Source organism: Rutilus rutilus (genome assembly GCF_951802725.1).
Source record: "Rutilus rutilus genome assembly, chromosome: 16".
Classification (NCBI taxonomy): domain Eukaryota; kingdom Metazoa; phylum Chordata; class Actinopteri; order Cypriniformes; family Leuciscidae; genus Rutilus; species Rutilus rutilus.
In genome coordinates, this window is record NC_140224.1 from 27,285,166 (window position 1) to 27,297,709 (window position 12,544).

Genomic DNA, 12,544 nt, shown 5'->3' on the forward strand with positions numbered 1-12,544 from the left:
AAACATGCACAGATTCACACACATCAGGTTTGATGGATGAGGAAATAGATGGCAAATTGCTGTGTCCAGTCTGATGGATGACATCATTTGGCCAATGTGCTGATCATGTATGCCTAAAAGTTGAGTCTCCTTTTTCCTCCTCGCTTTGTTTACCATTGATTTTCCCAGCTTGTTATGCTCCCTTTCCCTTTGAATCTAATTCATGGAAAGGACCACATGGTGAGACCCCGTCTCTACCCATCAGCCTCTGCTCCACACCATCCATCTCTATCTGAAGAGCGCTGGGCATGATAAATAAACATTCCCCCTGACACACACCTGTCATTTCTTCTAAATATTCTTCATTCTTTCAATATGAACCAATGTCCTCCATTCTGTACATTTCACTAGGGTGATGTGAGTATTTGTTTCATGCCATTAGTTTTTGTGTGTAATGAAACAGCAGGAGGGCGACGGAATCTGTGAATCCAGTAAGAGACATTTCCAAATTCTTATAGGCCTATATTTAAACTGGCATTACCATTACATCTATAAAATATGCATTCCAAGAGTTCTGCTTGCTTTTGTGTCACTATGAGAGTTTGTGGCAGTCATGCGTTCATATATTCATATGGGGTGCCAGCGATGGGGACAGCTGCTGATTGATGGAGAACAGACTGTCGAGGTGGCCAGGTTTATGAGCCAAGCTACATTTGAATATTGAGAGCGTGTCTGTGTCACCCACCCCATATTGAGAATTATTTGACAATGCATTATGTTCAAAACCTGTCACATAAAAATATAAGCAAGTCCTCCCTAGTGTGTGCAAATTATGGCATGAAAAATGCCCTTTTAGACCTCTTTTAGACCTTTTTCGGTCCACTTCTTCTTTTAAGAGCCCTCCAAATAAGAAGAAACGCCAAAAAGTTTGGAAACAATAATACAGTATTTTTAACGTTTTTTTTTTTTTTTAAAGAAGTCTCTTATGCTCACTAAGGCTGCATTTATTTGATACAAAATAAAATACAGAAAAAAAAAGTGATATTGTGGATCATGAAGGATCATGTGACACTGAAGACTAGAGTAATGGCTGATGAAAATTCAGCTTTGCATCACAGAAATAAATTATATTTTAAAGTATATTAAAATAGAAAAGCATTATTTTAAATTGTAATTTCACAATATATTTTTTTCTGTATTTTTGATCAAATAAATGCAGGCTTGATGAGCATATATATAATTTAGAAGTTGTAAATTACATAAATGTATTAAATAAAAAGTATTTAATCAAATATATATATTTAAAGACATTATAAATGATAAAATATTAATTATATAGGCTAAATATTTTTTTTATAAATACATTAAAATAAATAATTCACTAATTTATTAATAAATAAATTAAGAAATTAATAGTATTTAAAAGATAGAAAATGATTGCTTTATAGATTCAGTTTTTTTTGTAGATTCAGGTATTTTTAATTTCTCACACAATAAATGTGAACCAACGTATGCAGAGAAAAACAACACAGAGTGTATACAAAATGCTGTAAAAGTTTCATTTTCTACAAAAACATGATGTTTAAGATAAGATATTCACAGATTTTTTATATAATTGAATTATTTTCACTTTTGGGTAACTTTTTAAATTGCTGACATTTTCAACTTAATGGCCAAGTTACTTTCATGCAGCGCAGCGCGACAGACACTGAGAGACAATTTGGATGTTCACGGCACGGTGAGTGTGGAATCAGACAGAGCAAAGAGATTCATGCTGACAGCTCCTGTGTAGCTCTGTGAAAGCGATCACACCCTGTTACAACATGGAGGAGGACTTTTGTCACCACAATGAATCAGGGGAGGGAAGGAACACGGCAGAGGCTGGCAAGAGCCACTCTAGCGAGATCAAGAAGCGGCTAATGAGGAATTGTTAGATCCCAAAATTAAAGCCGGGATGTCTGTTTATACTAGGCCCCCTGACTGAGAGAATTACAGTTTCTGAACACATGCAAACATTGTTGTTTGAGTTAGCGCACAGACTTCCGCGATTCAAAACGACACTTCAGCAGACTAATCAGACAAAAAAGGAAAATGATGCATTCTGTTACGGGACTCAAAGCAGAATCCAAGTTGGTAGAGCAATTCAGTTAGCTTGTGTGAGGACTGGGCAGCTCAGCAGGAGGAGATAGTGGGGAGTGACACCTCAGGGGTTAACAACTACATGCCCTTTACTATTATAACACACAACCATTGTCAGACTTGAGAGGGCTTTTGGAAATTAATTTAGCCGCTCAACAGCTTCTTTACCAAGAGCACGAGTCAATAACATATTCCCTGGAGTCACGTAGCTTTTTTTTTTTTTTTTTTTTACATCTGTCAGTCATGTGTAGAGTGTGAAGAGAAGTGGGCATTATTGACCACTTACAGGGCTTAATGGGCCCCCCAGGCCAACCCTCTCACCCTCTTACCCACCCTCGTTCTCTGTTTCACTTGCTCGGTTTGATGAAAATGATTTTCAGACTGTTAAGTGAAATCAAATTTGTAAAGCAAACTAAAATGAAAAGAGTAGCAAATCAAAATTAATATCCATCTTTCATACTGTACACCATAATGTTGCAATCCCTAAATTTAATTGTAAGCATTTTAAAAAATATATATTTTTATTCAGACAAAATTGTATATGATTTAGTGATTTAAAAATATGAATAAATATTATTCATTATCAGCCAGAATTTTTATAGAATTTATCAAAAAGTTTTTTTAAATCAAATTAAATATGTCACATTGAATAAACGCATCTGCCAAATGCATGAGAACATATAAAATGAAGTAAAATAAAGGCAGGGCATGTTGTCACTGCACAGTAGTAATTTGTCACAATGCATGGGAACCTGCCGATATTCAGCCTGTCGCTGGTCTTTTGTAAGTATTAATGGACTATTGTTAATGCTTTCACTCTTAGCTCTTCTTTCATGGCTAACAGCCAGACTTCTTACCCAATGCAATTTATCAGACCCCACTGAAACTCTCCCAAAGTCAGCAGAGCAATGTCTCTACTGTGAGGCAAGATTTAGTAATCCTTATGCAATTCTGGTCAACCATCACTGTTGTGCTTTTGACAGCAAACAAAAAGTTCGATCTTTTGTTTTACAAAGAACATAAGAAAACTACATCAATGCCGTAACAATTGTGTGGGTGCGGGGGCTCTGATTATTTGTATACTGGTGTCATCAATTTGTCAACATATGAAGAAATTATATTAAAGTGTAATTTAGAGTGTTATAAAAAAAAATGGCACAAAATAAAGCTGTATAGGGAGCCCCTAAAGGGACATATATGGGATGGGAGGAAAAAGGAAAAATTACTTGTCAATGGCTCGCAAAATCTGGGCGTTCCACCCGAGAAACATTGCATTCGCTCACAAAATGTTTTGCGTTCCCCAATAAGAAACCTTGTGTTCGCTCACAAAATGTTTTGCGTTCCCCCGAGACACTTTGCATTCATTTACAAAATGTTTTGGTTCCCCCTAGAAACTGCGTTCACTCGCAAAAGATTTTGGTTCCCCCTAGAAACTGCGTTCACTCGCAAAATGTTTTGGTTCCCCCTAGAAACTGCGTTCACTCGCAAAAGATTTTGGCTCCCCCTAGAAACTGCGTTCACTCGCAAAATGTTTTGGTTCCCCCTAGAAACTGCGTTCACTCGCAAAATGTTTTGGTTCCCCCTAGAAACTGCGTTCACTCGCAAAATGTTTTGGTTCCCCCCAAGAAACTGCGTTCACTCGCAAAATGTTTTGGTTCCCCCCAAGAAACTGCGTTCACTCGCAAAATGTTTTGGTTCCCCCTAGAAACTGCGTTCACTCGCAAAATGTTTTGGTTCCCCCTAGAAACTGCGTTCACTCGCAAAAGATTTTGGCTCCCCCTAGAAACTGCGTTCACTCGCAAAATGTTTTGGTTCCCCCTAGAAACTGCGTTCACTCGCAAAATGTTTTGTGTTCCCCCTAGAAACTGCTTTCACTCGCAAAATGTTTTGGTTCCCCCTAGAAACTGCGTTCACTCGCAAAATGTTTTGGTTCCCCCCAAGAAACTGCGTTCACTCGCAAAATGTTTTGGTTCCCCCTAGAAACTGCGTTCACTCGCAAAATGTTTTGGTTCCCCCCAAGAAACTGCGTTCACTCGCAAAATGTTTTGGTTCCCCCTAGAAACTGCGTTCACTCGCAAAATGTTTTGGTTCCCCCCAAGAAACTGCGTTCACTCGCAAAATGTTTTGGTTCCCCCCAAGAAACTGCGTTCACTCGCAAAATGTTTTGTGTTCCCCCTAGAAACTGCGTTCACTCGCAAAATGTTTTGGTTCCCCCTAGAAACTGCGTTCACTCGCAAAATGTTTTGTGTTCCCCCTAGAAACTGCGTTCACTCGCAAAATGTTTTGGTTCCCCCTAGAAACTGCGTTCACTCGCAAAAGATTTTGGCTCCCCCTAGAAACTGCGTTCACTCGCAAAAGGTTTTGGCTCCCCCTAGAAACTGTGTTCACTCGCAAAAGGTTTTGTGTTCCCCCTAGAAACTGTGTTCACTCGCAAAATGTTTTGGTTCCCCCTAGAAACTGCGTTCACTCGCAAAATGTTTTGGTTCCCCCTAGAAACTGCTTTCACTCGCAAAAGGTTTTGGTTCCCCCTAGAAACTGCGTTCACTCGCAAAATGTTTTGGTTCCCCCTAGAAACTGCTTTCACTCGCAAAAGGTTTTGGTTCCCCCTAGAAACTGCGTTCACTCGCAAAATGTTTTGGTTCCCCCCAAGAAACTGCGTTCACTCGCAAAATGTTTTGGTTCCCCCTAGAAACTGCGTTCACTCGCAAAATGTTTTGTGTTCCCCCTAGAAACTGCGTTCACTCGCAAAATGTTTTGGTTCCCCCCAAGAAACTGCGTTCACTCGCAAAATGTTTTGGTTCCCCCTAGAAACTGCTTTCACTCGCAAAAGGTTTTGGTTCCCCCTAGAAACTGCGTTCACTCGCAAAATGTTTTGGTTCCCCCCAAGAAACTGCGTTCACTCGCAAAATGTTTTGTGTTCCCCCTAGAAACTGCGTTCACTCGCAAAATGTTTTGTGTTCCCCCTAGAAACTGCGTTCACTCGCAAAATGTTTTGGTTCCCCCTAGAAACTGCGTTCACTCGCAAAAGATTTTGGCTCCCCCTAGAAACTGCGTTCACTCGCAAAAGATTTTGGCTCCCCCTAGAAACTGCGTTCACTCGCAAAAGATTTTGGCTCCCCCTAGAAACTGCGTTCACTCGCAAAAGATTTTGGCTCCCCCGAGAAACTGCGTTCACTCGCAAAATGTTTTGGTTCCCCCTAGAAACTGCGTTCACTCGCAAAATGTTTTGTGTTCCCCCTAGAAACTGCGTTCACTCGCAAAATGTTTTGGTTCCCCCTAGAAACTGCGTTCACTCGCAAAAGATTTTGGCTCCCCCTAGAAACTGCGTTCACTCGCAAAAGATTTTGGCTCCCCCTAGAAACTGCGTTCACTCGCAAAAGATTTTGGCTCCCCCTAGAAACTGCGTTCACTCGCAAAAGATTTTGGCTCCCCCGAGAAACTGCGTTCACTCGCAAAGTGTTTTGGTTCCCCCTAGAAACTGCTTTCACTCGCAAAAGGTTTTGGTTCCCCCTAGAAACTGCGTTCACTCGCAAAATGTTTTGGTTCCCCCTAGAAACTGCTTTCACTCGCAAAAGGTTTTGGTTCCCCCTAGAAACTGCGTTCACTCGCAAAATGTTTTGGTTCCCCCCAAGAAACTGCGTTCACTCGCAAAATGTTTTGGTTCCCCCTAGAAACTGCGTTCACTCGCAAAATGTTTTGTGTTCCCCCTAGAAACTGCGTTCACTCGCAAAATGTTTTGTGTTCCCCCTAGAAACTGCGTTCACTCGCAAAATGTTTTGGTTCCCCCTAGAAACTGCGTTCACTCGCAAAAGATTTTGGCTCCCCCTAGAAACTGCGTTCACTCGCAAAAGATTTTGGCTCCCCCTAGAAACTGCGTTCACTCGCAAAAGATTTTGGCTCCCCCTAGAAACTGCGTTCACTCGCAAAAGATTTTGGCTCCCCCTAGAAACTGCGTTCACTCGCAAAAGATTTTGGCTCCCCCTAGAAACTGCGTTCACTCGCAAAAGATTTTGGCTCCCCCTAGAAACTGCGTTCACTCGCAAAAGATTTTGGCTCCCCCGAGAAACTGTGTTCACTCGCAAAAGGTTTTGTGTTCCCCCTAGAAACTGTGTTCACTCGCAAAATGTTTTGGTTCCCCCTAGAAACTGCTTTCACTCGCAAAAGGTTTTGGCTCCCCCTAGAAACTGCGTTCACTCGCAAAATGTTTTGGTTCCCCCTAGAAACTGCTTTCACTCGCAAAAGGTTTTGGTTCCCCCTAGAAACTGCGTTCACTCGCAAAATGTTTTGGTTCCCCCTAGAAACTGCGTTCACTCGCAAAAGATTTTGTGTTCCCCCTAGAAACTGCGTTCACTCGCAAAAGGTTTTGTGTTCCCCCAGAGACAAGGACTTTGGTTCCCCCTAGAAACTGCGTTCACTCGCAAAAGGTTTTGGTTCCCCCTAGAAACTGCGTTCACTCGCAAAATGTTTTAGTTCCCCCCGAGAAACTGTGTTCACTCGCAAAATGTTTTGGTTCCCCCGAGAAACATTGTGGACAAAATGTTTTGCGAGAGAACGCAAAAGCATTGACATATTTTTTCCTGTTTCAATGGGCAAAGACTTAAAAATCAGACTTCAAATTGTGTACATTACATTATTATTTTATTAAATATATTTTTGCAGTTGTTTGTTTTAATCCTACCTATCACAAAACAACCTGCCACGAAATGTATGACCTTTTCACGAGTTCACACTTACATATAATTTGAAGGGGTAAGGTTTAATGCGTATTTGGCGTGCTGTCCGGAGGGAGGGCTCTGAGCTCGGAGTTTGGCCCGAACCCAGAGTATTCCCCCCGTATGTAAGTGTTTAGGACTAGAAGAGTGGAGAAGGGGTGGTGGAGGGATGCTGCAAAACTGTCAATGGAATGAGGTGAGACTGCTGAGTATATATACACCTCTTACCATTGATTGCTGAGTGCTCTCCACTTGTGTTAATTATCTGAACGTGCTCCTCCCGAACCTTGTTAATAAAACATCATTAAAATGATACTTAGTCTTAAACTTTTTATTCATATGGCGTTCATTATACATATTGATATGAGTACATACATTTGTCTTCAAGGAAAAACAGAACAATATGTCTGGCTGACTATGTAGGAAGGCATCTTGGTGGCTGTGCTCATATGGCCATGGACACAATTAAAGCTCTCAGATAAGCAAATATTTCATTATACGAAGCAAACATGAGCAACTCAACAGTCGGAAGATGTACACAAGCCCTCAGTTTCTTCCCTTTTTAAAAACTTTTCTACCTTTCTTTCTGCATGCCCTGAAAAAGTCAAACTAGTTGTAAAATCCCTCTTCTTGCCCGCAGGACAGAAATCACCTAGCCACATGCCTGGTGGGCTTGCTCTAAGCTGAGCTGGTTTGAAATGCATGATTGCCATTCTCCAAACTCTCACTATTCCTCCGTTTCACTCTTTGTTGACACACAGATAAATGAGTAACACATCAAAGGGAGGCGGTCGTACTCTCTCTCGACCCACAGCACCGGTTCCCCCCTACCTCAATCTTCTTTAATTTTGCAGATAAAATCAAAGAGCCTCATTTTCACCTCTTCATTTGAAGCAAGGCGCTGGACCATGGTGCTAAGAGGAAAATCAATCCGGACTAAGTGAGAGATCAAACTCGATATGTACGTTTAGGATTCAAGTGACAGTATCTTCATTACGCCAAACATACCTATCAGCAAATGATGCACGAGGGACACGCTTGGAACTGTCGAATAGCATTTCAACCCATCCAAGAAATCTTTTGAAGTCATTTTTAATGGTTTTGAGCTACAGTGAATGGGCTAAAAATTAAATTAGTGCATTATTAACATCCTTTACTCAAGCCATAGTTCTTTTTCGTTCTTCGCTTAGGGGGAAAAAGTAAGCTATTTTCTGTGAATGTGTGACACTTCTGATTCTATAGCTGCTATAGGGAAATAACGAGAAGAATAACAAAGTGCAGTAAACATTAAAACTATTTGCGTTACAAACCAGTGTGTTTGTATAATTACCACAATAGTGTACCAGTTTGCAATATCAAGCTGCTGTTTTGTACAGCTAAAAATAACTAGAAGCGAGTGACATTGGAAGCCAGACACGTTCAGTTTCTAAATTGCTGCGCTTGCTCTTCCGTTAAATATAGATGCTGTTGGTGAACATTCCGATGCCGCCCATGCGATATTAGATAAATATATGTAAATATGTGCTGTGCGCTTTTCTCTCAATAACAAAATAAAGTTTAAACACACAAAAAATGACAGTGGTGAGAAAATGGCAGTTATGAAAGCATTTGATCATAGCGATGTGGATATGTTTGCACAAGCTCTGCAATTCGGCACTCTTGCATTTATCTTGGAACAATTTGAAACAATATTGGTTTAAAGCAAGCAGTTTTACAGTATTAAACATGAAAAAACAGTGTCAGTGTCTCTTTCAATTAGATTTACAGCCTCAATGTCTACTACACTGTTAAACAATTATATGATCAACAAGCTGTGACAACATATGTTTTTACATTACTTTAACTTTTTATGTGATACAAGATTCAACTCATTATTTTAAGTCAGTTTAATGTAATTTAAGCTGCAATGACTTAAACATCCAAGTTTATTGTACTTAAAAATTAAAGGCAGCAACTTTTTTTTACAGTTTATAAATCAGCTCTCCAGTGTGGTCATGGTCTCTAAACAAACTTTGTTTTAGCTTGATTTTGTTCAAAATGATGTCCCACTAGGTCATTCTTCGATCTCGGGGCCTTTATGATGTCTTTTGTTTCACAGTGGATGGTAATGTTATACATAGATTGCATCATCTCTTTTTGCTGTTACGAAAACTGCTATGGTGTTTTTTTTTTGCTTAATTCATAAAATTTCTCCCAAACAATCTTCTGCTGGGACACTGGGCTTCATCCATGTTTAGACTCCATTCACTCAAACTAGGTTGGTGGAACTTACCTCAGCATGACATCAGTGCTCCACAATGAGGAGCTTCAGGTGCCATTGTACAACCTTGGAATCAAATCAGCTATTCCCTATAGAGGAAAAGAGAAACTGCGGTTTACCATGTATTTATATATTTGATTTTTTTTTTTTTTTTTTAAGATGCCTGCTTTAAAAACCCTGACCAAGCAGCGGAAGCCAAGAATGTCACTCCTCTACGATACCCGTCTAATGAGGCTCTATAGCAAACTTTCAGCTCAACATAATATGAATTATTTGTCATCTGTGTGTGTGTGTGTGTCTTCGGAAAGGTTGAGTAAATCAGGATGAAGGAAGGCCTTGACGGAGAGATGTGGCATTAGCCCGAGGGCTCGTAGCACAGTGAGGGTAGTTAGCTCACAACATACTGCCATCATTAGGACTGCAGACGGGCCACTGCAGTCACACACACTCACAGCCCTATCAAAAACTCCCAGCGTATCAAGCAACACATGCCACCTCCCATTCGCCTGACTCCCCTACCTCTAACTATCAAAGCATCTCTTTATTTCTTCTATACCGCACGCTAGTTTACTTTAGCACTTTTTTTTATTTTTTATGATTATGATCTATTGGTGCTGTTCCACTGCATGGTGCGGCTCGGTACGGCTCACCTGGTACTTTTTTTAGTATACCACCTCGGTTGAGGTTCCAAGCGAGTCGTACCGATATTAAAATGTGACGTGTAAACACAATAGATCACTATTTGAGACACAAGACACCAAACCCGCTAGATTTAAATAGTCAGCAACAGCCACCGCAGTATCATTTGTTCGCGCAACTTTTTTAAACGACTTGCTTTAAACGACCATCGCACCAGCTTGAAAAAAGTAATGACTGTATCGTGGTCAGTAGATGAGGTGGCGACGCAACTATAATGATCAGTCTATAATTCAACCCACTTTAAAGAGGTACTAAAATGCAGTGGAAAATCAAACCGAGCCAAAGTAAAGCGAGCCGAGCAGAGTCGTGCCGAGCCGAGTCGTACCACACAGTGGAAGAGCGCCATGTGATTGCCATGTGATTACCATGTGATGAAGGCCCCCTTCTCCTTCCCTTTACCTCTGTACAGATAAAACGTTGTCAAAATAGTTCCGGTTCACATGGCTACTCGGAAGCGATAAATAATTCTGTATTATACATTTTTAAGGCCAGACAAGTAATTTGTTTAGGTCAATTTGTAAAGAAAGACTGTGCACATATATATTCAAACGCGCATACCTATAGATAGACTAAACACGTAATACGCATGTGCACACCGTAAGCGTTTTCACAGGTTTGCGTTTTTAAAGCTTATATATATATATATATATATATATAAATTTTTGTTTAAATTTTTTTTTTTCAAGGCTTGCACCTTGGAACCTATTTCAAGGTTTGCATTCTCGAGCCACCAGGCACTGTTGTTGTGCGAATCAGAGGGCCGGAGCGCGTTAAGGGTTTTCTGTTAGAACGGTGTCGCATAAGTGGCCCCTAAGTTAATAACTAATAATCTTTGCAACAGAAGTGAATCAATCAAAACTAACTTTAGCTGGACAATATATTTATTCTAGAGCTGCTGTAAAGCCAAAAACAATCTCTGTTATTTTACTTTCCTATTATCTCTGTAAAGCCGATTTGAAACAATCTATATTGTTAAAAGCACTATATAAATGAAGGTGACTTGACTTGACTGTAGATACCTGAATTATACACCTATTATGCAAAATTCACTTTTGTGTGTCTACACAACCACCCTATAATGATAAAAATCCACCCAGTGTTTTTTTTTATTTATTTTTTTATCCCCATAAATCATTATCACTGTCTCAGAACAACTCGTTCTCAGATTCGGGGCAATGTGACGTACTTTTGCACAAGCCCCTCCCCTACTACTGTTGACTGACACTGCAGTTTTAGCGTAGACCCGCCCTGAGTGAGCTCAGCTGTACACAGTCCGCCATTGTTTCGACGCCGGAGCAGCTGTAGACAAGAATGTCTCCTAAGCGACTGAGCTGTTTTGTTATAAAGATGTAAGAATGAACATAGCAGTCTCATTTACTCTTGTTGTTACTCGAGGATGGATCTGTACCAACAGTTCGTGATCCACAGTCTCCGGAGCGATAGGCCTAACGTTACTGATCACGGCAGTAATGGAAGGGAGAGCGCGCACTTTATTACAGTTCATCTGAGTCGTTTTATACATCTGAGTCGGATATAAAGTTTAGCAGTTTATTAAGCACCCCCTGAAAAGCTGTGTATATATTTGTTTACTGTTAGTTGTATCGAGTGTTTCTGTTTAATTCGCTGTGTATGTTGATGATAATGAAAGAGAGAGAGAGAGTTTATGGATAAGGCTTTCATGCGCACTTCCTAAAGGTCCCATTGCATGTATTATTTTATTATTTTAGAATGTTTCCTGGGGTGCCCTTATAATGTTAGTATGTTTTTTTTAGATCAAAAGTTGTTATAATTTAGAAATAAAAAGGCATATTTCCTAGCCTGATTTTAGCCTCTGATTTGAACGCTCTGTTTGAAGGGGCGTGTCTGCTGTGAGACTTCAGTGTAAACGCCCACTGCTGTGATTGGCTGACATGCTTGCATATGAAATATCTAGCATTACATGTGGAACTCTCTCGAAAACTTTTACTATTACAGCTATTATACGTTTTTACTATTGCAGCCATCGGGATTAACGAATCGTGAGAAGTTTTTTAAGTATTTAGATCTATTCCCATCACATAAAATGTTGCAGTGATGAGCATTGAGTAGATGACAGCCTGTTGATCGCGTGAATGAAGATCTTATCATTGCAACGCAGTTTCTGCACTCTCACTAATGATTTCACCAATGCAAACATGAGGTAAGTACAGTAAGAGCTTCGTTTGTGCAGCGTAACAGCGTCATTGATTTCATAACGAGTTTTGGCAAGTGTCCAGATAAACTTGCGCTGTGTGATTGACAGCTTGGGCGGAAAAACAAGGGGAAAAACCAATATCACGCTCGCGCAGCTCATTTTCTCAAGGGCGGGCCAAATTCTTTTTGCGGGCAAAGAAGAGAAAGGGGAGGTAACCTTTCCCCTTATGACGACATAAAGGGAAGATTCTAGATTTGCCCGTCTGAGCTTTCATTTTCTCAAAAATACCCAGGGCTTGGTTTACACCCATCAAAACGTCTAGCCACTGGGGGACCATAGGCAGGCTAGGGAAACTCATATTAAGGTTAAAAAACCTCATAAAGTGAAAATTGAAAATTTCATGCAATGGGACCTTCAAACTGTGTTTATTCAGCTCTTATGGTGATTTTCTGGAGTAAAACTGACACTTCATCTTTTGTGCGATGTACAATAAACTTCATAAAACTCGTCAGTAAAATTTTTGACCATCATTCCGACGCAGTCCGCTACAACAGGCTTGTACTAATAGTGAATAAAAGGATG